This window comes from Pectinophora gossypiella, chromosome 3 (genome assembly GCF_024362695.1).
Source record: "Pectinophora gossypiella chromosome 3, ilPecGoss1.1, whole genome shotgun sequence".
Taxonomy (NCBI): domain Eukaryota; kingdom Metazoa; phylum Arthropoda; class Insecta; order Lepidoptera; family Gelechiidae; genus Pectinophora; species Pectinophora gossypiella.
This window is the reverse complement of record NC_065406.1, coordinates 8759203-8786627: the sequence shown is the minus strand read 5'-3', so window position 1 is coordinate 8786627 and position 27425 is coordinate 8759203. Positions and strand designations below refer to the sequence as shown.

The following is a 27425-nucleotide window of genomic DNA, read 5'->3' as shown; positions in this document are numbered from 1 at the left end:
ATATTTTATTAGAAACCATGACAGTTATACAAATGACTTAAAAAAAATTAAAAATTTAAATCTAATAATCTACTTTTATCTTTTCGATAAGATAGGAACTTAGTACGGAATCGATACTCCCATAAATCCAAATATCAATTTAATTATAATCTAGATAACGTTAGCTTTTAAATAATGATTAAGTACAGGATAAAACTGTGCGAAAGGTCAACTGTGAAGATAATATGGACTTCCATGTTATTTTACGTGTAGGAACAGATTACGTCTCTCATCAAATTAATAATATATTATTTATTGAAAATAGGTCTGCGTTCGTAGAGTAACCTAAAAAGTGAAACACTCTTAAACCAACTCAAGAATATGTCAATTTCCCCCGGCGTTATATCTGACGTACGGACTATAAAACTTGAGCTGGTAACATAATATTTTTTTTATATGTAATAGGTATAAATAAAGAAACACAGATAACACATAGGTACCTAAGTACTTAGTATTACCAAGCATAATTACCTACGTAAATATACGTAAAGCGTAACTCTTTCAAAGGTCAACCGTGGAGTAATAGAGCCCCATATTAATCTACATATAGACGCAGGATTAGGGGTGAAATGAAACATTAAGAATAATGGAGTGCGCCGCCGGCAATCTTGCGGCAGGTGAGAGCATCGTGAAATTAATCTTAGCACGAGGAGGCTGCGTTTACCACAACTGCTGCGTGACGGTAAATAATGTTTGTTCAGAAATGTGCTCTGAGGCTGTGTAGATACTGTAACTTCTTGTCGTGCCTCTCCATTACTGAAGGTTGGCGTTCAGCTCTTGAAACGTGTGCTTATCCCTGGTCATACGAAATAGCTCTTCAACTGTCGCCACCTAGACACTATATAACATTTTTTAAACGTGATTAGTGAGTTTGATGCTCATGAATTTATTATGCTGCTTACTATTTTAGACTTTAACTAGTGTCTTAAAAAACTCTACTGTTGGGGATCGATGCCTTTTTATATTTATTAATCCCGACAGGATGAAGACGGATTGCTATTTTTATTTAGTAGGCGCTAAGCTGACATTGTTCCTCCCCCCGCAACCCCTTTCACTTGTACTTTCACATGTCACTCACTGAGTTGGACGTTGATTTTTATCTCCGATTTTACATTTTATTTCTAACACTACCTGAAGTCGTAATTCCTCAAGAACATGGTCCTTCGACCCGGATTTAAACCAGCGACATATTCGTAATTCCTCAAGAACACTACGGACAAAAAGGTTGCACAATTAATAATTATTATTGTTATAATTAAAACATAACCAGGACACATTACTTGTGTTGTGAGAAAGGCGTGAGTTGAGATTGAACGGTTTAGCACTGCGGAAATTAAGCGGTTGAAAACCAACGGACCAAATTACAAGTGGGAGAAACACCTGGGTCGCTTTTTTGTTACCCTCGTGTCAAGTCAGAGCCTTATTACAATGTTTTATATATACTAGCAGTTTGGTAGCTATTTATAAATAACCACCCTAAGCACACACACGTACATGTAGTCTTGCGTGCAATGTTTCTCCAGATAAGACAGTGTCCAAATAAAAAGTTACCATTCGTTACAATAAAACAATTTTACAATAAGTATATAAATTTGGAATACTACCATCACATGTACATAATTTTGCATAATTATAAAACATATAAGATTTCTTCACCAACTCTGAATTCAGAATCATTATTGAAATGAAAAAAAAAATTAAAATGTTTTTATTATCAAAAATTAAATGTAAAACTACCTACGTGTTTTTTTTTTAAGTAAATAGTAACCGGAACTGACGAATAACAGTTTAAGTAAATTGCATGAGAATATTCCTGTTTGCATATTATGCAATGTAGTGGATTATTAACTGGATTATGTACAGCAGGGTATTGGGTTTATTGCAGATATGTAGTCGATACCTGAGCCACATTAGGGGACTTTGGCGGCTTAATAGTACCTCTTAGGTAGAGTTAGGAGTTAGGGTTAATAAAGTCGGTCATAGATCGCACAACCCACACGAGAGAAGAAGAAGAAGATTGTTGATACGAAACGAGTGAACAGTTTTATTTTATTTTATTTTCTTCGGAAAACCAACAGCATAAGAAATAATAGATTATGTTATAACTATACAATAAGCCAATTACAGGTTTTCGCAAATAACAACTTAATATCTATATGAGATGAGAACAGCAAACTCGCCAAAAAAATTCACGCCCCGCCATTTGGAATCCGCTTAGACTACTCAAAAAAAACCACAACTCAGCTGGTGCCTACTATCTTTAGGTCTAATATTAAACAGATCCAAATCTGTATCACGTGACAATTCATTGAAAGCTTTACTAGCTCTGTACTTAGTTTAGTAAAGTTACCACACTGCTTGCTTATTTATCCCGCGTTTGTGTGAACTCTGCGTGTGGTTTGGAGTCTCGCCTCCTACACTCCACAAATACCTCATTTGCCGTGAGGTCACGCGCCTGTAAATCCTGCCTGAGGCTCATACTATTCTGTTTACATTAAACATTTACTACCTAAATTCATTACGCATACGTTGCATTTTGTGTTGTTCTTGTTAGAATTGCGTCGACATGTTATGTTTACGGTTTCAAAGTTAGAACCTTATATTTCATTAAGATGTTGATTTTGATCAGAGAATTTTACTTAACTAAGCTCATGAACTTCATTTCAAATCACTCTAAGTTTTTGTAAAATAAACATATACTATTCTAGTAAAATATTCTTCACTAAAACTTCACATAAAATCATACATTGCTAGACTAAATAGACTTGCTAGGCGATACTTGCTATATCGTCACTGAAAAGGCAAAAATACGTAAGGGCCAAAATGTCTTTTCAAGAAAAAGCCGTTTAAAGTAGCTTTCTCGTTTTTTTATCATAATGTTTGACCAATTTATTCAATTTAGATGACACGGCTTTTCATTTTCTATATCTAGCAAATAATATTATAAAATGGACTGCTATTTTAGGATATTTTGGCGCTTATGTAATTTTGCCTTTCCAGTGACGATATATTATTTTTTGGGTCGTCACAGTAACCTCATTCTTCTTTAAAACACCAAGTTGCTAATGTAGCAAAACATTAAAAACCACTAAAATATTCTACCCAAACTAATGAAGACGTAAACCATTTTCTAACTACTATGTTTGCTACGGGAAAGCAGCACGACACTTATGCAAACTTTTTGGACGTGCCTCCGTAGCAGTTTGCTACGATGTGGCATTTGCTAAAAGGGATAGCAAATTATGCGGTCAAGGACGAAAAACTCAGAATAATTACTTGTTCATTATTCAGAGCGATACGTTCGAGGGAACCTTAGATCAAAAAAAACTTCTTACTTATGATAAAACTGTATCAGAAATTATCAGAATATGTCTTCCCATGTTAAACAGGACTGGGATGTTTTAATTAACTTTTACGTTCTACGATATCCCTGCTTATCTTATATGATTATCACGTGCTCAGTGGTGAAGGAAACATGTTGAGGAAATCCATATTCCCGAGAAATTTCGGAGGTATGAGACCTTATCTGTATTAGGCTACTTTTACCTTCGCAGATTGGAAGGACAGACAGGCGGTCGCTTCTATAAAAAACTGAACCTGTCAAATATTCAGGTTAGGTAAACGGACCCTATGAAAAATGAGATAACCTAGGGAGATGATATTCTACGATATGCCAGCTATGAATGCTTACAAAATCAAAACTTTTATAGAACATTTTCCGACTATATTTTTAGAAATAAGTAGCTTCATAATAAAGAGTCAGAATATGCTTTCAAGCATATTTCATGCTGCAATATTCCGAGCAGTATGACGTAATAGTCGAGTACTTGCTGACAAGATGACACACGTCGTGCCTTATCGTCCCCGAACAGCTATTAAATTTAATATTACCTTTAATACAAGCACGTTCACGGTTGAAAATTCAACCCGTATAGAAGATTTGTTTGTACGTAGTCGTTACATGAGTCATGTCAGGGGCCTTTGGCGGCACTATAGTAACCCTGATACCAGGGTTGATGAGGTTGGTAATCCACCTCGAAGATTTGTTATTAAAACCGGTGTGGGAATAACAAACACTACTGATCATAAAACCCGGAGATAATAGACGATGTTTTATTAACATAAACGTAAGATGATCCGTGCTCCGGAAGGCACCTTAAGCCGTTGGTCCCGGTTACTACTTACTGATGTAAGTCAGTAGTCGCTACGTGAGCCATGTCAGGAGCCTTTGGCGGCTCAATAGTAACTCTGACACCAGGGGTTGGTAATCCATCCCACACGACAGAAGAAAAAGATTAACATAAAGAATTTATAACAACCTGTATTTCACATTATATACATTCTCGTCAGAGGCTGTTGGGGGCTCACTATCCTGACACAACGACACCGTTGATGAGGTATTCCAACTCACAAAAAAAATCCATGACGACCACACTTAGGTTTTCTATTTTCGCGAATTGAACAGTTTTTAAACAAGATATAAGAGAATTCCCATCACATCAAGTAAAATATTTCCTTTACATCAAATGATAATATTCACCGACGCAGAACATAAGTAAATTAAGATAGCTATTAATATCTTCCATACAGCTTGGTATCAGAGTTATGTTATGACGTAGAACCAACTCGTTTCTCTTTGCACTCTGCATAAATGATTAAAATAACATTTTCACGGAGCATTTAGATCTCGTCTCTACTGCACGGTTCAAGAAACACAACAAGTTCATGTCCCTCCTCTAACATTACGTTTTAATTTCTATTTGCTTTGCTTCCACTCGCAATTTCAAAGCCATCGCTGTATTTTAGTTTATAAAGAAAATAGCTTTTATTTCTTCATGTTTATCAACATATGTGTAGTCGGGAAAATAAAGTTTCATCTGCTGCTTTTTAAATCTTTATCAAAGGAAACAGGGAAAGTAATAAAATGATTCTCAGCGTGTCCTCGATAACGCTCAAAGGTACCAATGGTGTCCTTAAACACTAAAACCCACGGATATCTCCCTTTGGATTAAATCGTTCTTCAATACAAACGCGCGCGTCCTCTCCACCAATTGAATCCCGTGGAACCGAAATGTTCACACCCGCATCCGTTCAAGGTACTAAAGTCTTACGAGCCCACCGTATTATCAGCTTTTATTAGAATTTGGACCTTAAAGGATAATAAAAAGTACCCCAATGTGCCCATGCCTTCAAAAATCGACAGCTAAAAGCTCCCGGAAAAAAGTATTTTTATCCAAATGATTGCTTTAGTATACTGTAAGGAGCCGTACACACTGAGACCTATGTTTTCTACCATTTTTATTTCTTGTATCAATATTCTTGTGTACTTATGTATGTAATGAAATATTTATTTTATGTATAGATATTCACATATTACGGAAGACTCTAAGCGACCCTTATTAAACTTTTACGACTTTTTGTAAGAAAACCTCGCTTGAATTTTAATTTAACTAACAAAAATATCAAACATATAACAAATTTAAGTAAATTTAAATTGCAACCTTACCTACTCTAAAATAACGGACCTTGCGTTATACTAAAATAACAGGAGCCCGGTACTCGAATATTATTGTTGAAAACTTTACGTTAATGAGGTCTGTTTTCATTCATATCCATGCTTGACTAAATCTGTTTCGCTTCATGCGGCATCTAGGAATGAAAATATGTTTAATTATATCTGTGTTACCCAGAATGTAAAAAAAATGAATGTGTGAATGTATGAATGTGTGTGAATGTATGTGTTTTGGTGCAATAAAGTGTATTTGTATTGTATTGTATTGTAATGTATCGTGCAATGGACGGCAACAACTGAGATGTCATATCTTTACCCACTCATTGGCCTCGATTCTTGCAGACACCTCTTAATTTTATTTGAATTTAGACCCGTCATTTTCTTATCCACCGAAAATAAAAGGGACGGCTGATTGACAACTGATCATTTTAAAATGATGAGAGAATGAATTATTGACCCGGGTGAATAAAATAGGCGTACTGTAAAGTTAATTCTGTCGGGTTATTGGCCAATATAAAATTTTGGGAGGGTGATTTTTATTACTGCCTAAAATTTACGTGTATTTTATAAATGCATGTCGATTATCCGTCCCTTTCCCTTTAGGCGGATAAGAAAACGACAGGTATAACTTAATATAAAATTAAATGGTGTGTACTGGAAAAATATAGAAATTCCTTCATTCCTTTGATTTCTGGTTGTTCCTAGGCACTCCAGGTAAGAATATAAAGATACCTTCATGTATCTACATATTTATTAGGTACTTACAGTAGTTTAATTTATTATTTCTGCGCTCTACCTCGGCATCAATTAAAGATAACAATGGTTCGTATCTTCAATCTTATAAAATATAAAATTAGTGCTTCATAACTTCGAGAACAAGTGGAATCACTTACGTACACTCGAGTCGTCGCGTCGGGGGCGGTCATCTATCCATTTTTTTACGATCACGTAAAAATTCTCTTCCGCATCCTAAGCGGGGCTAGTAAAATCCATTGTTTGAAAGATGTCAATTTCAGGAGATGAAATTACGTATCACGTAGGTCAAGGTTGGTCAAGAAACACCATTATTGAATTGTAAGTCGCCAATTGCCGTGTACCTATAGATATGTTTTATTGTGTTAGTAACACCGTAACAAAAACTTTGAGGTATGATTCAGCTCATCATTCTGAGTTAAATCAAGTGGTTTATCCAAAATTCAAATTCAAATTCAAAAATATCTTTATTCAGTAGGTAACATAGTTACACTTTGAATCGTCAATTTTTACACAACGAACCATCCGAACTAATCCATCAACTAATACATCAACTAATCAACCATAACGAATCCATCGGAACTAATTAAAAAAAAACTATAAAATATGAATTGTGAGACGGAAAATTCATCTTGAAAACTTTTCATATTATATTATAGCAATGCACAATATTCAAATATTCAATTTAAATTGTGTAAACAAATATATTATTTTATAGAGACGATTTATTTACTGGTAATCAACGAATTAAAATGACAGTTGACCGACCGATAGTTCGCAGACCAAGTAGAGCACAGACTAGTAAGAGATACTACGTATCAGACGAACATCTCTAGTACTAAAGTTTTGTTATTAACTCAAAAATCACGAGCTGAATCATCCCTCTCAGTATTCGATACGGTGGCCCTACCATTCCTGTATATTTTTGTTGTATTGCGTTGTAAGCGGTCGATGATTTATAAAACCTTTCATTCTTAATGCACTCAAATTCAAATTCAATTTCAAAAATATCTTTATTCAGTAGGTAACATTGTTACACTTTGAATCGTCAATTTTTACATAACGAACGTCTCATCCGCCTAAAACTACTGCAGCTTCTCACAACCTGTATAGCCGGGGAAAAAAAGCTGCAAGAAAAACCTCGGCACAGGACCCTAGACGTTCTTTAAAAAAATAAAAATAAACATAAAAAAGCAGTCGCCGTGCGGGGAGTCGCTGTCCACGCTACAATTCAAATATTGGTATACAATTGAGTAATTTAGCTGCCTAATATCAGTTCTCAGACAGACTCCTTCCTTTCATCATAGAAGACTCCTCAATTTAATAAAATGGCTGCAAATTGTTGTTTTTTGACAACCTGTGGCGTGTCATTGCAATCATAAAAGACACTTTCAGTTATAAAGTTAATATACTTATTAAAAAAAGAAAGTAATTTATTTAAAAGTGTTTTGTGAACTAGATACTTATAATATTTCTTCGTAGATATTCATGTGACAGGGGTCGGAGATCGGCTTAATAATAACATTCAGAAGCCACCAAGGACGATTTATTGCTATAGATAAACGAGCACGACCTTTTCCCTATCCTATATAAAATAAGTTTAGTTTAAATATGATACTACTATTATGAAATGTATTAAATGTACACAAGTTTCGAATACACATTCCACTTTCCTTTGCAATATCGTATAATAAAACGTTTTTAAACTAAGTATTATTTGTATTATTGCAATTGGAGACGTCCTTAGAAAAGGTTTAATACGATCTACTCTGAACCGCCGTGCGTGTATGAAGCGAATGATGAATGTGGAGGAAGCAAGAGAAGTGTGTCAGGATCGAAGCAAGTGGAATCCTATAGTCTCTGCTTACCCCGGTGGGAAATAGGCGTGAGTTTATGTATGTATGTATATATGTATTATTTGCAGGAAGAATATTTGTTTGTTACGTTCTCCAGAGCACATACAAAGTTTAATAATCAAGGAAAATTATAGAACATCAAAGAGTATTAAATGAATTTTATAAATTGATTTATTTATTTAGGATATCCATTAGCTTACAAAAAATAATTATAGTAAATACAATTTTTGTTCGCCAATCACAGGATACCACAAATGAAACGGATTGTAGAAGTGACGTCTGATTGTTGAAATTTAGTTTAGTGCAATATAAGTGTATTTGATTGACTGATTGAACTTGATGAGAACAGTAACAAAATTAACGATACAAAGCTAGGCTTAAAATATAAAATCATTAAAAGGCTATAAACATAATTATAAAATGAACGTCAATTCTCTTTTATTGAGCCTCTAACGATAACAATATGAAACAAAAACAGATCAATAAACAAGAGAGAGCCGCGCTTTTACAGGTAATAATGATACTCGGGACTATGATGTGATGTAACAAGGCTAGGCGGGTAAATAAACGGGCTTTTTGGGTTAAAAATAGATCTGGGTCTTGGCCTTGTAAGCTATGGCTATCACACGACCTTCAAATGACAAATACGTGGTAAGAGAAAGAAAGACAAGCATACTGTCTCATAACAATATTCATTAATATTATAAATACGAAAGTAAAGTCTGTCTGTCTGTGATCTTTTCACGCTTAAACCGCTGAACCGTTTTAGATGAAAGGAACAGAGATAGTTTGAAACCCAAGGAAGAACATAAGAGTAGCTTTTATCCCGGAAAAAGTCGTTTAAGGGCATGAAAATGGAGGTCGAAACAATGCTGCGTTAGCTGAAGTCCACACAGTCGGAATCGTGGGAAGGTACCTAATGATTTATACGAAGAACGAGAATTTTATAAATTCTAAAGATTGCACTGTATACGTACAGACGCTGGCAAATTAAAAATTAATTATTTATTTATTACCAGCTTATTACTTCGTGTTTTATTCTTTTTTTCTTTTGACGTATGTTTGTGCGAAAGTAAATGAAGCCTTGTGTTTATACAAACTCTGTATTTACTTGCGAAATTAACCATAGCATATGCAAATACACAAGTGAGTTTAAATTAAAATCATATTTAGCTGTTTCGTTTAACTTACTGAGTACACAACAACCTATTTTTTTTTTATAAATATGTATTATATTATATTATATTGAGTATTTATTAATGTATGAACGTATAGAGTATTTATTATATTAACTTTAGTTTTACTTTTAGGTGATTTTTTTATTGCACCATCCCGCATCCAAGTTGTTTGTAAATGTTTGTTTCCTTTTGGTGGTTGCCTGGAAGAAATTGCTCTAGAGCAATAAGGCCGCCCAATTTGTACTATATTCATGTGTTATGTGTGATTGTTGTAATTTAGTTCTGTGCAATAAAGTGTATTTGATTTGATTAATTGTGCTCCCTCGAAGACACTCGGCGCTCCTCAAGTCTTGTTAAACGTGTTCGTATCACCGATCGGGATAAAAGTCAACGACCATTAGCATAATAGGGTATGCGCTCATCATACATGTTCATTATATTCAACTAAGGACTTCGTGTCAAAGGTGACTGGAAGTTGTCGTCGAGTTCCTAGGGATCAGGAGAGTCTTTATGTATGTACGTGTATATGAATGAATTGTATTGCCGCGCGTGGCCAGATCTTAGAATTGATCATTTCATGATGTGTTCGACCATTTCATGAAATAGCCAACTTAAGTTGACCATATCGTTGTCCATACAGTTAATGATATTTCAACCAACGTTCGGCCACGACATATACACCACCTCCCACCTCCCTAGCGTTATCCCGCTTTTCACTGGGACGTCGCTTACTTAACCTGAAGACTTCACAGGTCCAGTTTTTTATAGAAGCAACTGCCTGTCTGATCTTCCAACCCGAGAAGGGACAAGCAGGCCATTGAATTAATCGTATAATTCTTAATATACAGGGTATTAGTGACATCGCAACGACAACTTTGAGGAATGATTGAGACCATGATTCTGAGTTGATATCAAGTAGAATTTTCCGTCGCAAAAGTAAGGAACCGAAAATAATAAAAATAAACAAAAAATTTCATGAATTTTCTGATTGAAAATTCCACTTGATATCAACTCGGAATCGTGTTCTGAATCATCCCCTCAGTATTCGACATACACACAGACATCGTAACGAAAACTTTGAGGGATGATTCAGGCCATGATTCTGAGTTGATATCAAGTGGAATTTTCCGTCGCAAAAGTATGGAACGGAAAATAATTAAAATAAGCTCTAAAATTTTCATGACTTCTCCGACAAGAAATTCCACTTGATATCGGCTCAGAATCATGGTCTGAATCATCTCCTTCAGTATTCGTTACAGTGTCACTAACACCCATACCTACTTGTATGGCTACTGTATGTACTTGTATGGGGTGTAAGTGACATCGTAACGAATACTGAGAGGGATGATTCAGCTGATTATTCTGAGTTAATATCAAGTGGAATTTTCCATCGCAAAAGTATAGAATTGAAAATAATTTAAAGAAACTAAAAAAATAACATGAATTTTGCGACGGAAAATTCCACTTGATATTAACTCAGAATCATGGTCTGAATCATCCCTTTGAGTATTCGTTACGATGTCACTAACACCCTGTATATTTAGGTATTCGGAGGAGAAGAGTGAGTTCGTTAGCCATACAGTTACCATGCCAGTTAGCCGTAGTGCGCTAAAAATAGCGTTATCCAATTACCGAGTCTCCCGAGCTCTAAGCTCGTCGCGCAGTTTGCGAATACCCATTAAACATGCACTTTGTACAGTCATCCTCATAAAAGGATAAAAAGGAAAGGGCAGCAGGATAATGAAAATATTTGAATACCTTTTCAAATATAACAAAAAGACTGTTATCCATCTGACACCCTCAGCGCTCCCCATTTGTCCGGCCAAATAGTGAATCCATCCAAGTAAAATCACCGAAAAATAGTATTAACAAAAAATACCGACCTGTCGTTGTTATATCGACATTTAAATTTGCCTAGCGAACGTCATTTATTTTTCAAAAAAGTAAAAATCGAATATTGCACGTAAAGAGAGTGCATGGATAAAATATTCTGTTTAAATACATTTTAACAAGTCCTGTGTAGAGCAGAAAACAGAACGAACCTCAAAGCACACACGACCCGGATGAACTACGTAATGTGCTCTGGCAATGACAAACACTGAGCGCTCACAGTTCGATTTTAATTACCACCCTCGGTTCTCTCGAATACACGAATAATACTGGAACTAGTTGTGAGCTTCATAGCTCTCACAGCGAAATTAAATGAGTGAAGAATAAGTTTTGTGCTAAATTAACTAAATATTATACTTTTCTGACGCCATTTTTCTTTTTTGCAACGCTAGCTGTCAAACTCGTCTGCTAAAAGAAATTTAATTAAAAAAGTATGCCGTTCGTTTATCTTCGACGTTGTTTCCTGTTTATAATGTACTTTCAAAATTAATTTTAGTATTCATTACGCAGATAATTCTTATAGCTAGAATTCTTTGGGAAAGTAATGCCATTTTTCAGTCTAGGAAAGATCTGAGAGTGGAGTTGCCAGTTGCTAAAAATAAGACCTTACTCTTGATCTTGCTCCAAACAATAACAAGCCACAAAATATGAGTTATTTTTAACATTGTTTACCAGAGCATTTAAGAGTACTTACTGTCAAATTTGAAAGGCAGAGACAAAATTGTTTATTTTCAAAGTACATTCAACACTTCTTTGAAATCAAATCATACATACATACATACATAAACTCACGCCTATTTCCCACCGGGGTAAACAGAGACTATAGAATTCCATTTGCTTCGATCCTGACACACTTCTCTTGCTTCCTCCACATTCATCAATCGCTTCATACACGCACGCCGGTCAAAATCAAATCAAGACAATAATATAATATAATATATTTGAAATAAATTAACAGTGTTCTATAGACTTCCATTATTACAACGCCTTCTAGATAGAAGTTATCTAATCAAATGTGTATAAAGCTAACTAATTACAAGTGCACACAGCTAGAGGTATAGTAGGTAAGAGAGTCTCGTCGAAGGAATTAGTTATTGTGAGAAGTTCTCAACTAATCGCCCGGGACACGACACAATCATGAGTTCGGCAAACTCGCACTTTGCGCCCCCTCTGTAATCTTACCTAGTGATGTAACAAGTCGATTTATTGATTACAATAAAATAATGATTCAATATATAATGATGATGATGAATCAAAACGTCCCCCTCCACGAACAGATTCCAGACATACCTCAATCGAAGCGTCTTAGAGAGTTGATATTTTAGTTATATGGCGACTTTCTCCAAATACGCGAAGTTTAGGCGGAATTCGGGTTTTAAATATGATTTTGGGTACCTTCTAGTATATCATTATTTCAAGTTTTCAACAAACAGATTCCAGACATATCTCAATCGAAGCAGCGTCTTACCGAGTTGATATTACTAAACTCCATGGATTTTGAAGCTAAAACTAATTGATAATCTTTTTATAGATACTATCATTAGTAGTAGTTTCATAACTGCTTACACATAAAAAGTATCTGTTGGAAGGGGGGGGTCTCATACGATTACGGTCATTGTCCTTTATATTTGGTAACCCTTTTAAATTTGTCTAGGCTAAAAGGAGCCAAAACATCTGAACAACACGTGAGTAGTAATCTTTTATCTATTTTTATTCGTCGACTTTAACTTCTATCGTACAATATGGTATATAAATATATTACGTAAAAGAAACACATAAACAAGACAAGAATCTAAAGAAAATTCTTGTTATGGAAAATTTTATCCACATAAAATGTCATACCTACTTATTAACTTGAGGTTTAATCTAGGCCTTATATTAAACTAGACTAAGGTAGGTATTGGCATATGTAGTTTGCAAACAAAATAATAGCCACATAAATGGAGTATCAACTGAAATTATTCGATATTATTCGAATCGTAACATCACTAATATTCCGAACCTAATATGTACTTTTCTGATAATATCTTCTTTAGGTACCTACACAAATTGGGTCAATATTCCGCCGCGATCACAAACCGTCGCGACGCGTCGCCTTAAATGATCTTTCGAGATTAATAAACGCGGATTTTATATAAAAAGGGCTTTATCGTGCATTTCAAGAAGGACAAGAAGCACTTGATATTAAAATGGGCTTTTAACTTTGAAGAAATGAAAGTATAATGACTTTAGAACTTGAAAAATATTTGAACAGGAAGATTATAACGTGGAAATTGTTTCTCTTATCATCTTCTTCTATCGTGTGGATTGTGAGGTAGAATACCAACCTCATCAACCCTGGTGTCAGGGTTACTATTGAGCCGCCAAAGGTCCCTGGCATGGCTCATCTAACGACTACTTACTTACATCAGTAAGTAGTAACCGGAACCAACGGCTTAACGTGCCTTCCGCAGCACGGATCATCTTAATCTGATGAAACGTAACTTTTCTACGATGATGATCTTATGTTAATTTTGAGCCAGGCAATCATTGAAAGAAACGAAACATTTACATCTCGTGTTTTAAGCTAAAAAGCACTTGGATACAATTGAGACATCATATATTATATTATGACCAACATATAACAGATCCCTGCATTTAACTAATTATTTTCTGGTTAGACAGAATACATCAATGTTACACACTGCTGATCATCTGATTGTCCGAAAGTAAGATGATCCGTGATTCGGAAGGCACGTTAAGCCATTGGTCCCGGCTATTAATTACTGATGTAAGTACGTAGTCGTTATATGAGCCATGTCAGGGGCCTATGGCGCGGCTCAGTAATAAGCCACCAGGGTTGATGGAGTTGGTAATCCACGTCACAATCCACACGATAGAAGAAGACACACTGAATTTTAATAATAAGGCAAGAAATGATAATAAATTATTATGGAACATATAATTCAAATCATAAAGCATTTGTATCACAAAATCAATATAATGATCTAATTAGTAATTAATGTATTGAAGCAATCATTATGCACGTGTATCTACGACCAATCTATTCAATTAAGAGAACGTTTAATACTACTCCGTAAGTCCATAATACGTCATCATCATCAGAAATTGCTCTAGAGCAATAAGGCCGCCCAAATTGTACTGTATTCATGTGTTATGTCCGATTGTTTAAATGTAGTTCTGTGCAATAAAGTATATTTCATTTGATTTGATCCTCCGTGCTTCGGAAGGCACGTTAAGCCATTGGTCCCGACTGCATTAGCAGTCGTTAATAACCACCAATCCGCACTGGGCCCGCGTGGTGGTTTAAGGCCCGATCTCCCTATCCATCCATAGGGAAGGCCCGTGCCCCAGCAGTGGGGACGTTAATGGGCTGATGATGGTGATGAAGTTAAACAGTAAATTAGCAATAACAAGCAGTTTATGATTATGCCTATCGTCAGGGGGCTCCCCACATACGAGAACTCATCCACTCTCATTAGACCTAACTACGTTTTACATGAACGTACCCTATCAATAGAGTACGTATATCTTCCGACATTTAATAACATCACTCACTCTTAAGTAAGGCTAGTCTACTCGACTTAATGTGACGTCACTTTAACGACGAGTTTTTACAGTACTCTATCACTGGGTTTACGTCATACTAAAGTCTAAGATTTAGAGAACATTGTGGTAGCCAACTTACATCGACGTAACAGACGTAAAGTTCAAAATGTGTGAATAATATTTTGTAACAGGAACTTTCAGGTGTAATAAAATTTTGCATTTTCGCATTAAAATAGAAAGGAATATATCAAAAATGCCCCCGAAGGTTTTGGTGTGTATTTTAACTTTGACATTGTAATGTCAGTCACATAAAACAGAGCTCAAACGATCACGTCGACGCCAACCTCAAAAGCACAGCGGCGAAATATATTTCACTGCATTAATCCACGAAACCAAACTTCAAGCCAAATAAGTAAGTACGTACAAAGTGAAAGCTTCATTTATTCAGACTACGTACGAGTGCTAGATAATGAATGAATGAATGGTACGAAAGGGTTCGGATAACAAGTGCTTGTCTGCTTGACACAAACTTCGCTCCTGCCAGAGAAACTTTGCCGGCTGCTGTTTGAGAGCCATTCACAGACTTGTAAATTAAATTTAGCTTCTAGAACGTGCATTGTTGCCTTATTAAGATACTACATTGATGTTGCACTGACTTGTATTAGTTGGAGTCTGTGTACTTTGTGAAAGCATAAAGTGCGCGCTTGTTGAGATTTAGTTTCACACATTTCATTAACACGTGTATAGCAAAAGCAACACAAAGGTCTTATTAACTAACGAGTTAAGTTTGCGAACAGGGAATGAGTTTGGGCGTCAGACACTTAAGTACCAAGGGAAAAATTACGCGCTTCCTTCATTGTTAACAACTTATAAAACGCTTCTTGTTACTTAAATGATATAAGACTAGTATTTCCGTTGTTCTCTTTACTTTTTCGTTAAAAATAATGAATCACTAGCATGAGTTGCATGCTTTAGTGTGGATTTTGACCTCATGAAAGAATATCTTTCATTCGTGTTCATCATTCATCATCAAAAATATATCCGACCAAGTAGCTAGATCTTCCTATAACGCAGTGTCTACAGAATTTCCCAACTCTACTTACGACAAATCTAATCTAATCTACAGTTCGCGAACACCGGCAAGCTCAGAGAAGAGTTTTATCGAAGACTTGTACAGCACTTACTTAGTTTCTCTCACCAATTAAACTTATATACTTGTAACTTCTAAATCAGTTCATTTTAAATATTATAAAAAAGTTATCCATGAAGGGTTCCATTAGGTAGTTTATTTTAAAACGATTTTGCTTACGTCACACATCACAGGACACTCGATATAATCCGTGGGAGGATATCAAACACTCATACGTTATGAGTAAGCCGGGAGTTTAGCTAATCGTGGTAATCAGCGTGAAGTGTGGGCAAATTAAACAGATAAGCGGCGTGTTGTGTACCGACGATATTATATTTACACGAGCAGTAATTACGGTGTCAAATGTTAGTATCGCTCGTAATTAATTTCTCGCCGGTTAACTTGTGATAAAGAGCTGAAGTTTTAATAAGAGAACATCCGTGAACTCGTAGCTGTGTGAATTTCGGCTGAGTTACTCAGGTCGGAACGTTCATCGCGCGTTTTTTGCCGGACCCCGCGTCTGCGCTTGACGTCTAGTTACAGTAATGCAAGCTAATCATGTGACTTCAACCGAGATTTACACAATGATCACGAGCACGTTAAGATAATCTAGAAAATGACTATCAGTACATTTTGCACGTCCTAATCGTTAACTTTATACGTTTTGTATAATATTTAAACAAATACTTGGGTAAAACTTTAAACATACAGCAATTAGTCATGATACCTTACAATATAAATTAAACATTATTGATATTGAAGTATGACTGTAATTAATAATGATAAAACGTGCCAACACTGTTTCTGAGAAATCATAAATACGTAAGTACATAACATAAAGCACCTTGCAAATATCCAGTGCAGTAGGAGTTCTGTAAGCATGCAAACTTGTTAGTAATACGAGTGCTACCAGGTGGAGAAATACAAAATACATTTCTGAACACAAATTTAAAGAAAGTATTCCGTGGAGAACGACGCCGGCATTGAGCCGAGCGACCCACGTACGCTGACGTCACTGCATGATGAATGAAAACTACCCGGAGATTCCCTTCACATATTCATGGAGATGCTTTCGTCAAACTTCAGATTAATGTTCATCTCCGTGCCAAGCCGTAGTCGATAGAGCAAATACGCCACTGAAGATCACTACTGTCCATAAAATTTTACGCCTATCGTTACTCATTCATATCAAAAATATTACTTATCCGTATGGATGGAGCGGAAACTGATAGACCCGCGATCGAATCATCCGATACGTTTGTTGCACCAATAGAGATCCAGAGCCGTGAAATGTGAAAATTCAATACACTAGAACCAAATAGCGATGGTTCGTTTATGTTAATGTTCGATCGCGATAAAACTGGCGCAGTAAAGTTGGAATTTAAACAGTTTAGAGTTCGTTTACCTCGGTTTGCATAGATTACATTTGTTTGCTGGCAGTGTTGGTTGGGAACATACAAACACTCGGGAAGCGATAAGGGCGGCGGTGATGTATGGGAAGGAATTAGCGAGCCTACTGCGGCGCACACGCGCCGCTGCGCCGCCGAGACAAGATAACATTGTGCATAATGTTGCTGCAAGGCAACATAAGTTACGAGCACGTTTATCCAAAATTTGCAATCAAATTATCTACTGTGACCTCAGACAAAGTAATCACTAATCAGTTTACTCCACAAACCATGCTTCAACAACCAGTGATATGCATGACGCAAATATCTTCACAATCACCAACGGAAGTATCTATATCACAAAGTTATAAGTTTAATATTATCCACACCATCTAACCATAATCTCTAATCTATTTATTTATGGGTATCTATAGTCACCACTGACACGCGATTCATGATTTTGGCTCTATTTTACATAAAACAGCTCGTAAAACGACGTATAAACTTTCTTGGCGCCTTTATCACACATAAACCTTATTCCCTATGTTAAAGTGTGAACGTTGCAGTAATCTATAGAAAATACTGACAGTGAACACGCTACCTCAGAAAAAGCTTTGCATGTTAAAATATATTTATAAAAGTGACAGCAACTGTCTTTATATTTGAACATATCATGCAAAGATGTATTCAATCATGACGTAATATATTCCACCTACACTAGGCACTAATCACAGTCACTACCGGATACTGATTCAACGAATACAATCTACCCACATCTATTAATGGAAATAGTAATTTGAAATTGCTCAGGCCATTTGTATCACGTTTTTATTAACTCCGCCACTGAAAACTATTTTTATAAACAGAAGTATTTTCATAAAGAATATATGTATAATAAGAGCTGGGTTTAATATCATTAAAGAACAGTAATTACGCTATTAGCATGTTCTTACAGAGCTTACACGTAGCGGCGTAGCTCGTAGCACCGCGTAGCGTGCTGCTACGGCTTACACAACTTGTAAACGTATTTTACCCGTAGCACTACTATACCACTAGCACTATTTTTACCTCGAAATATAAACGGCTTTAAAAATAGATTTAGCCGCCTGAACTCGACGAAATGCGGTAAACACAAGTCGTAAACGAAGCAAAAGTCTAGTTTGCGTTCTTTTATTATTCAAATGAAGGAACACTCAGGTTAAGTACATGTTTGATAAAGTTAAATGACGCTTTCATTATGACTATATTTGAAAGTGAGTAAATCGTTGCTATTGAAAAAAATGTTGAAATTATAGCGTCTGTGAATGCTAATAGAAAATAATATGGTGTAATTTCAGCGATAAATATTCATTAAGGAAGGAAGCGGCTCAAGGTGGCACTAGCACACGCCCGATGAACTAATGGCCACGGGTGGTGTATAATTACATTAATTTACTTAATTTTACTCTGTGGGGTGGTCGGTAAACTTATAGACATAGCTAAGTGAACACTATCCTTCCGCTACATAAACACTATACAGGGTGTTAGTGACATCGTAACGAATACTGAGGGGGATAATTCAGACCATGATTCTGAGCTAATATCAAGTGGAATTTTCCGTCGCAAAATTCATGATTTCTTTTTTATTTTTTTTAATTATTTTGAATTCTATACTTTTGCGATCGAAAATTCCACTTGATATTAACTCAGAATACTGAGCTAAATCAGCCCCCTCAGTATTCGTTACGATGTCACTTACACCCCTTACCAGTACTACAGGTAGCCATACAAGTAGGTATGGGTTTTAGTGACACCGTAACGAATACTGAGGGGGATGATTCAGACCATGATTCTGAGTTGATATTAAGTGGAATTTCCTGTTAGAAAATTTATGATTTTTTTTATTATTTTTTAAATTATTTTCCGTTCCATACTTTTGCGACGGAAAAATCCACTTGATATCGACTCAGAATCATGGCCTGAATCATCCCTCAAAGTTTTCGTTACGATGTCACTAACATCCTGTATATACTGCATGATGACACGTTTACTTGAAATGAAGGATATAAAAAGTAGTGTATACATGTAGGCACACCTCAGCCTCTTCATACAAACAACCTCGTTTTACACAGACACTACACATTGACATTATCAATACGTGCAACTGTGTGTGTGTGACGTCTGAGGGCTGCCAAGTACAATACCTAATTTAACCATTATTACTTATTTAAGTATGTAGTATTACTTACGAAAGATGATTAATAAAGGTTCACAATATAAATAAATAGGCTTTACACTTGACTTAAAAAAAACACCGACATTATTTTTACATAAAACACTTAGCCTAGGTTGAATTTCATTGCAAATTATTAGCATGTTTTGATGAATAATCACCATGAAAAATAAGTATTAATAGGCGCCGCGCAGGCGTATCTCGCGCGGGCAATTACTGTGACATCAAATATTCGAATCAAACGAAAGAACATCGGCGTCCAATTTCAAAATTTGAACACATAAACTAAAGTGATAAAAAATAAAAACAACGGTCTGCGCCCAGCCTTTACGATTCAAGTCTAAACTATGTTCGAGGAGGGTCGAGAACAATATTTGGACATGTTAAAAAGTAATTTAAAAGACGGGATCTAAGCAAGTACTTAGTTCTTGGAAATTTCTTGAATGTATTAAGATTATCTCTAGGTGTTTATTAGGTATACTGTTTCATAATATAATGAGGAGCTGAAAAATCTATAAATAGCATCTTCGGGAATGCAAAGCCTTATGAAGGCAATCTTTCGATATAGAAGTTCGTGCCTTATCGACATCGTCTGCCCAGCCTCGGATGCCGGTAGTCAAACGACACCTTACCTTACTTTCTCCTTTGTGAAGCTAAACTACAAAGGCAAAATGCCAACGGATGCAAACGAGTTCAAAACTTAGTAGCTTGTTCTATAATAGGTATAATTATAAATTTTACTAACTTAGATATAATCTTCTATTACTAACAAAATATGGATAAATATCTGAAAATAAAATATTTCATTCATTCATTCATTCATAATGTGGTTTTAATAATATGAATCACTCAACTATTTATAAAAGATTTATGAGGATAAGTAAGTGGTTTAGACGTTAGGAGGGAGCACACGTACACACATGGCTGTCAAACACATAACCCTCCTTTTTTGCTTCGCTGCAAGCGGATAAAAGAAAAATTATTTTTCACTAAATTCACAAATAATTCAAATTCAAATTCAAAAATATCTTTATTCAGTAGGTAACATAGTTACACTTTGAATCGTCAATTTTACATAACGAACGTCTCATCCGCCTAAAACTACTGCAGCTTCTCACAACCTGTATAGCCGGGGAAAAGAAGCTGCAAGAAAAACCTCGGCACAGGGCCCTAGACGTTCTTTAAAAAAATAAAAATAAACATAAAACATAAAATATTGGTATACAATTGAGTAATTTAGCTGCCTAATATCAGTTCTCAGACAGTTAATCCCATGCATTCATATCTTCTAAATAATCACTAACTTTATAATAACCTTTTTTGTAAAGTTTTTGTTTAACTACTGTCTTAAAACAGTTGAAAGGCAAATTCTGAATGTCAATGTAAATTAACGAAAACCGTACTCTAAAAGTTATACCTATTTAAATCAATTCGTATCGATATACATATATTATAATACTTACCTGTATGTAGGGATTATATAATTTTTAAATCACTTAATTACAATTATGAATATTTTTAGTACAAATTAATCATTAAGTAAAAAGATTTTGTTTGTACTGTAGTAGTATTTAAAGCCCGTTTCATTTCAGCTGCTTAGGGCGACTGACACACAGCAAAGTCTAGTAACAGTTGCATGTGGCAATAGGGTAGTTTCCAACTAGTCAAATCAGTTACTTTTTACTAAACGACAAAACACGAAATTACTATGGAAGTTGTATGAAAAAGCACATTGTGACGTCACAGTAAAACTTGACAAAATGTCGTCAAGTTTTACTAAACTCAAGGTAACGGTAAGGTAACTCGAAAAACGAAACGTTTTTTCACATTTAGATCTGTCTTTATTTACTAATCAGAGTTTTATAACTATCTATATTTATATTTGACCTAGGAAACTACCCAATTCGCCTGTGAACTACATACATAATGGTTCGTAGTGACGGACACACACTTAATAAAACAGTGTTAATAGGATACATTATCCGGTTCAATTCTTAATTGAAATATCACCGAGTTATAGTGAAAAATCTATTAAGTACCTACTAAGCGACTTTTATCGGCTTAGCGCCTAATACTATGATCCGGTATCGGTGCCATCGCACTCTATACTTATTGGCTTAAATACTGAGTAAATTCCTTAACCATTCAAAGTACTTTTGTATTACATAGTATTACACCAACGGGTCATTGTACTTTGAAATACTTAACAGAATAGGGGCCCTAATCTAGTTCCTATCCGTTACCTAGATTGCGTACGTATAGCGGATTCAACACGTAAATAAATCACTATTTCTCTCATTTTTTTTTTAAAAGTTTGACTAGGTTTAAAACTTATTATTGTTTGTTTATGTAAAAACATAAAAATGGAAAATACAAAGAAGAAAAAAAAAATACAAAAAACAGAAAATACCTTAACTAAACATTATAGCAGGGATCCCTGCTTAGTCAAACAGGCCTTTTTCTCTCATTTAATATTATTTCTGAGGCTTCATTTTATTTGTGCCACAAGAGGTAAAATAATGATGTATTTTCTTTAAATTATTTATTGAATATACATTCCCATACAAAAGTATTTACTATTTTATGTTGCAAATAAACGTAAATAATTCTTTACAAAACTTTTTTATATGTAGTTTCCAATAATAAGTAATAAAAAGAACATTTGAATAGTAAGTGGTCAATAGCATCAAACCCAAAGTAAACCTGAAGAAAATAAATAGGAAGGGTTTATAATATTTTTTTTATTGTTTGTAGGTTCTCTAGCTTAGTTTATCTATGACAAAAAATATCGATCACCGAATGGTGTGGCTACACTTACGCCATCTATTGTCGCCAAAAATTATATAGCGAGTGTCCCAACACCCTTTCATTACATTACATTTCTTGAATAATACCCATTTACGTTCGATTTCTGAATTTGATATATTTTTATTACTTTCAGAATTGTATTTCCGGTTTCCTAAAACAGACAATCAACATTTTTCCCTACGTATAAGGAAGTGGAATGTGAATTGGCAATATTTTGCCTCGTTTCATCTCTACCCTTGATTTGATAGGTATGCTCAACCCTTTTGGGCTAAACTGAACAAATGGTAATTCCACAAACCCACTTACCAGACATATGCCACCCTTCATCAACCAGAATCAGAATCAGAAATCATTTATTTGCAGAGAATACAGTATAAATAGGTATTACATTATTATTATACATACATTACATTTTTTTACATTACATTTACATTTTTTATTTTTGGTATTACATTTTTTTTATATTATTTTATGTAGGTTGTTCTTTTAATTATTTATTTTGTTAGAATGCACTAACCCGCTATTATTATACTTGTACAAAATTTTCCTGTACCCAAAGGTTGCCTGGAAGAAATTGCTGCATGAGCAATAAGGCCGCCTGTTGTGCTTTTCTGTATATGTTGTCCTTATCTCTGTATTTTGTGTCCATTGTGCTCAATAAAGTATTTTATCTATCTATCTATTACAAGAAAATTTTATCCGCGTATTCAACCGTTGGGAGTAGGCAGAGTCTATTACTCTACTGCGAATTGGTTGCAATATCTCTGTACGGTAAACGTAAACAGCAAATGTACTGCTTGTGGACAGAAGGCGGTTGTTACTAAGTCAGCTAAGCCGCAGGATTTAGCGTCACAACAAACATGTGTGAGGTTGATGTTTCTCTTAGGAACGTTGAATTGTATAGGTACACTACAATGTCTCTCGAGACCTGCAAACGAAGTTTTTAACATACTTACTTAATATCAAATTTATAAATCAAAAATTCTCTCATTTCATTACCCAAGCGAACAAAGTTGGATGCTGTTACAAATGTACGCCTTGCCCACTGCCTACTCGACTAGATAATTTAACAGATCCTTGATCTATACGTCATCATCATCATCATCAGCCGTACGACGCCCACTGCTGGGCATAGGCCTCCCCCAAGGATCTCCACGACGATCGGTCCTGCGCTGCCTGCATCCAGCGGCTTCCCGCGACCTTCACCAGATCGTCGGTCCACCTTGTAGCGGGCCTACCCACTGAGCGTCGTCCGACACGTGGTCGCCATTCTAGAACCTTTCCGCCCCATCAGCCATCGGTTCTCCTCGCTATGTGTCCTGCCCACTGCCACTTCAGCTTTACAATTCTCCGAGCTATGTCGGTGACTTTAGTTCTTCTGCGGATCTCCTCATTTCTGATACGATCGAGCAGGGAAATACCGAGCATAGCTCTCTCCATTGCCCGCTGAGCGACACCGAGCCTCCTCACTGACGTAAGTCATCACTGGCAACACGCACTGGTCAAAGACTTTCGTCTTGAGACACTGAGGTATTTTGGACGAGAAGATATTCCGCAGCTTCCCGAACGCTGCCCATCCGAGTTGGATCCGACGAGAGATCTCTATACGTCTCGATCGATCTATACGTAATTTTATGTAATTAAATCATTATTATACATGGTAATTCTTTAAGGTGTAATTTTGGGCGGATGAGACGTTCGTTATGTAAAATTTGTCGATTCTGAATAAACATATTTTTGAATTTGAATTTTAATTTCTATGTTGGTATTAAATGATGATTAGGTCAGCAACTACATTAATATTAACACTTTTGAAAGAAATCTTTTTTCGCATTAGGTATTTATATTCCACGTAAAAAAGTAACTTCCCGTTTCCTTTCCCTGATCAATAAGGTACACAAAGTTTCACCAAAACTCATTTTCTGCTATAAATTTCTATCAACCAGCTGTCGGTATAACTTGAAATAAATTGGCCAGTGTGAACTGATATATGGGAACACACAAAAGCAATAACCAGGCATGTACGCCCTAGAGGCTTGAATGATTTTATGTGGCGAATAACTCCATTAGAGCCTGAAGCTGTATAACGTACGGTAAGCTCCTTTCGGACCCCTCTACGTATTATTATTACTAATTCAGTCCTTTGTATCTTCGTAGATTAATTTCGTCAGCGGTAATATTATGTGGTAAGTACATTATTGTATTATACAATAATATTACGTCCAAATACGCTGCTGATATCACATTATTTATAACAAGAAGTCACCGTACTTCCTGCAGCCGACATCAATTATTGAGTTATAGAATCACTAGCATTTCTAAAAACTAAAAGAAAATCTAAAAACAAATCAATATATTCGCCGCCGACTTACGACCTACTGTTGATCTACCGATAAATTTATGTTGTCTCTTAGAACATAGATCGCTCACAAAGATCGAACTATTTAATTACTTACAGCAAAAATACTACCTATGTTTTATTATAAACTTCTCCTTTCAATAATCGATATCGGTTAACTATATATCCAATCGAAGTATCTGTCAAGGATATCCATCAAATATTTGATAGAAGTTGTGTGCGCGCTATATTCTAATCATACAATTACAACATGTCAGTCAGGTATGCTCAATCCTATGAAAAGCCGCCATTGCTAGCCCTTTGATGACGAAAGTGATACCACTGTGTTACCATTAAATTGGTATCTCCAACATTCCGTAAATTATATTATTGAATATTAAGTGAATAACTATCTAACGTATCTAACAACTATTACTTTTCACATATATAAACAACATTAAAACTGTTAGTAAATCTTTTACTAAAAGTTTAAAATTCCTATATACCTAAGGCAAGTGTTTCAGTGATAATTTCGGCTTATACGTAGGTCTTTTCTATTGAGATTTTTGACATTTACTAATGACAGTCTATTAGTACATCCATCAAAAATATCATTAACCAAACTCGATATATAGGGATATATATAGAGTTTTAGGGTGAAACGTAACATGATTAAGTTTCTATGTATACCGTTCGAGCGAAAGAGACATATCATACGTCTCGCTCGCACTAGGCGATATACTACATCTCTGTCCTCCTGTCATTATATTTCGTTATATTTCCCTCTATATGTCCGACGTCTCCTTTAGTGAGGCCGGGTTCAACGTAGCAGGTACAGTTAGTTCTAAATGGAGTGCCCATTTCGGTAATTACTACTATTTGTACAGACACTCATTAGAAGCTTCACGTCCACTAAACTACTTCATTGATAATTTCCACCCACACGCTAATATTACCGTGGAACGTAAGTATACAAAAATGATACCGATCAATGTCTAGCACCAAAACTTTCGTGTGTTATTATAAAAACTTAACATGCGTGATTTAGGCTCAGTTGCTATGTAACATTGACATTTAGGTATATTTTAGCCATTTTTTTCTGAATCTATTTTGGTTATATGCTGAGGGGTAGTTCTTCGAACACCGAAGTCAATATCATTACTGTAAACGCAAAATTATCTGTTAATCTCTTTTCTTTTGTATAGGATATTTGCAAAAGATTCTAGGATATTTTTACGTTAACGGTAAAATTGACTTCCGGTGTTTGAAACTGTTTGAAGAAAAACTTTGCTAAAGCAAAGGCCTGCATTATAGTTTTTTTATTTTTTATTTAAGTGCACATCTATGCAACGCTAGAGTCAACTTAATACACCGCTTGTGACGCGCTACGGCACAGTCACACTTACAGTGATACAGCTCACTGAGTTATAAGGAAAACTAACAAAACTCTGCAGTCGAATGCCGCCATAACACTCGCTCCGCTAAGCGGAAAATCAAATTTTTGACCATCGATCTTTCTTTATTTTATTTCAGTTACTTCCTCTTATTTTTCCTCTGTAGGTCTAGCTACTATACTTTAACGTTAAAGGAATAAGCTTAAAATAAATATGATTTAAGCACATGTACTTATCGGATAATTATCGAAATTAGCGTCCTGTGGGTCTAAAAAGGCCACATAGTTGCAATTCATCTAAGAAAGTAATATTGCTATTTGACATTTGTTTGTATTGCGCACTTACTTTTATGTGCGCAAATGTCAAATTGCAATATTGCATTTTTATGTGTGAATTGTTTTGAGCGGCCTTTTTAACCCCCCGTAATCATAAGTATATAGACATAAGTAAGGCATAAAATAGGCTTAGGTCAGTTGATATTTTACATACAGTCGTCATTTAGGTAATAGTGTACCTTTCAGTAGTGTGCGTGTGCGGCGATGCGTACTAACGAACTGCATTGTGATCTACTCGTCCGGTGTGGGCAGACGCACTCTGAAACAAAACAAACATAGCTTGATATAATATTTTGAATCTTCTTATATCATGTGGGTTGTGAGGTGGAGTACCAAACTCACCAACCCTGGTATCAGGGTTATTATCGAGCCGCCAAAGGTCCCTGACATGGCTCATGTAACGACTACTTACTTACATCAGTAAGTAGTAACCGGGACTAACGGCTTAACGTGCCTTCCGAAGCATAAATCATCTTACTTTCGGATAATCAGGTGATCAGCGTGTAATGTCCTAATCAAACTAGGGACCACAAAGTAACTTAATATTTTGAATAAAAACATATTAAATGCATGATAGGAAAAGACTACAGAACCCTATTTACTACGACCTTGATATTATTATACATACTTCTTTAGCTTCTTCCAACCTCATCAAAATGTTCATACATCTCGCCTGTTTAAAATACAATTATTATACAACACAGAACAAATAGCCACTACAAAATAAACCCAAGAATAATTTAAAGACACTTTGTCTGCGATTAGCGTAGTAATCCTATTAGAGCATCAGTGCCTGGTTGCTTGTCGGATCAATTCATTTCGGATTCAATCCCTAAGAGAAATGCCAAACATAACTCTCTTTTCAGCACGAGGAGCTGTTTTAAATTGGTGAACTAAAGCCTCTGTCACACAGAATGATCGCGATTTAACGCCGTTGTTCATACAACACATTTTCACATGCAATTACTTATAGGGTTAATCATGATAATCATGGACTACCTATTTTCCTTCATGATTGTACTACTTACGTGATATAAATTATGA

The 27425-nt window shown here is 35.5% G+C and overlaps 1 protein-coding gene and 1 long non-coding RNA gene across 3 annotated transcripts in view; one reads left to right on the top strand and one right to left on the bottom strand.

Annotated features, from left to right (window-relative positions):
• Positions 1 to 27425, top strand: part of LOC126381856 (uncharacterized) — a 148053-nt gene that overhangs the window by 76997 nt on the left and 43631 nt on the right. The window lies entirely within an intron of this gene.
• The window catches only part of LOC126381875 (uncharacterized), a 76836-nt gene that overhangs the window by 29821 nt on the left and 19590 nt on the right, over positions 1 to 27425 (bottom strand). Inside the window, exon 2 of the long non-coding RNA XR_007568992.1 lies at positions 26561 to 26640. This is a non-coding gene — a long non-coding RNA (uncharacterized LOC126381875). The remainder of the gene's footprint in view (positions 1 to 26560; positions 26641 to 27425) is intronic.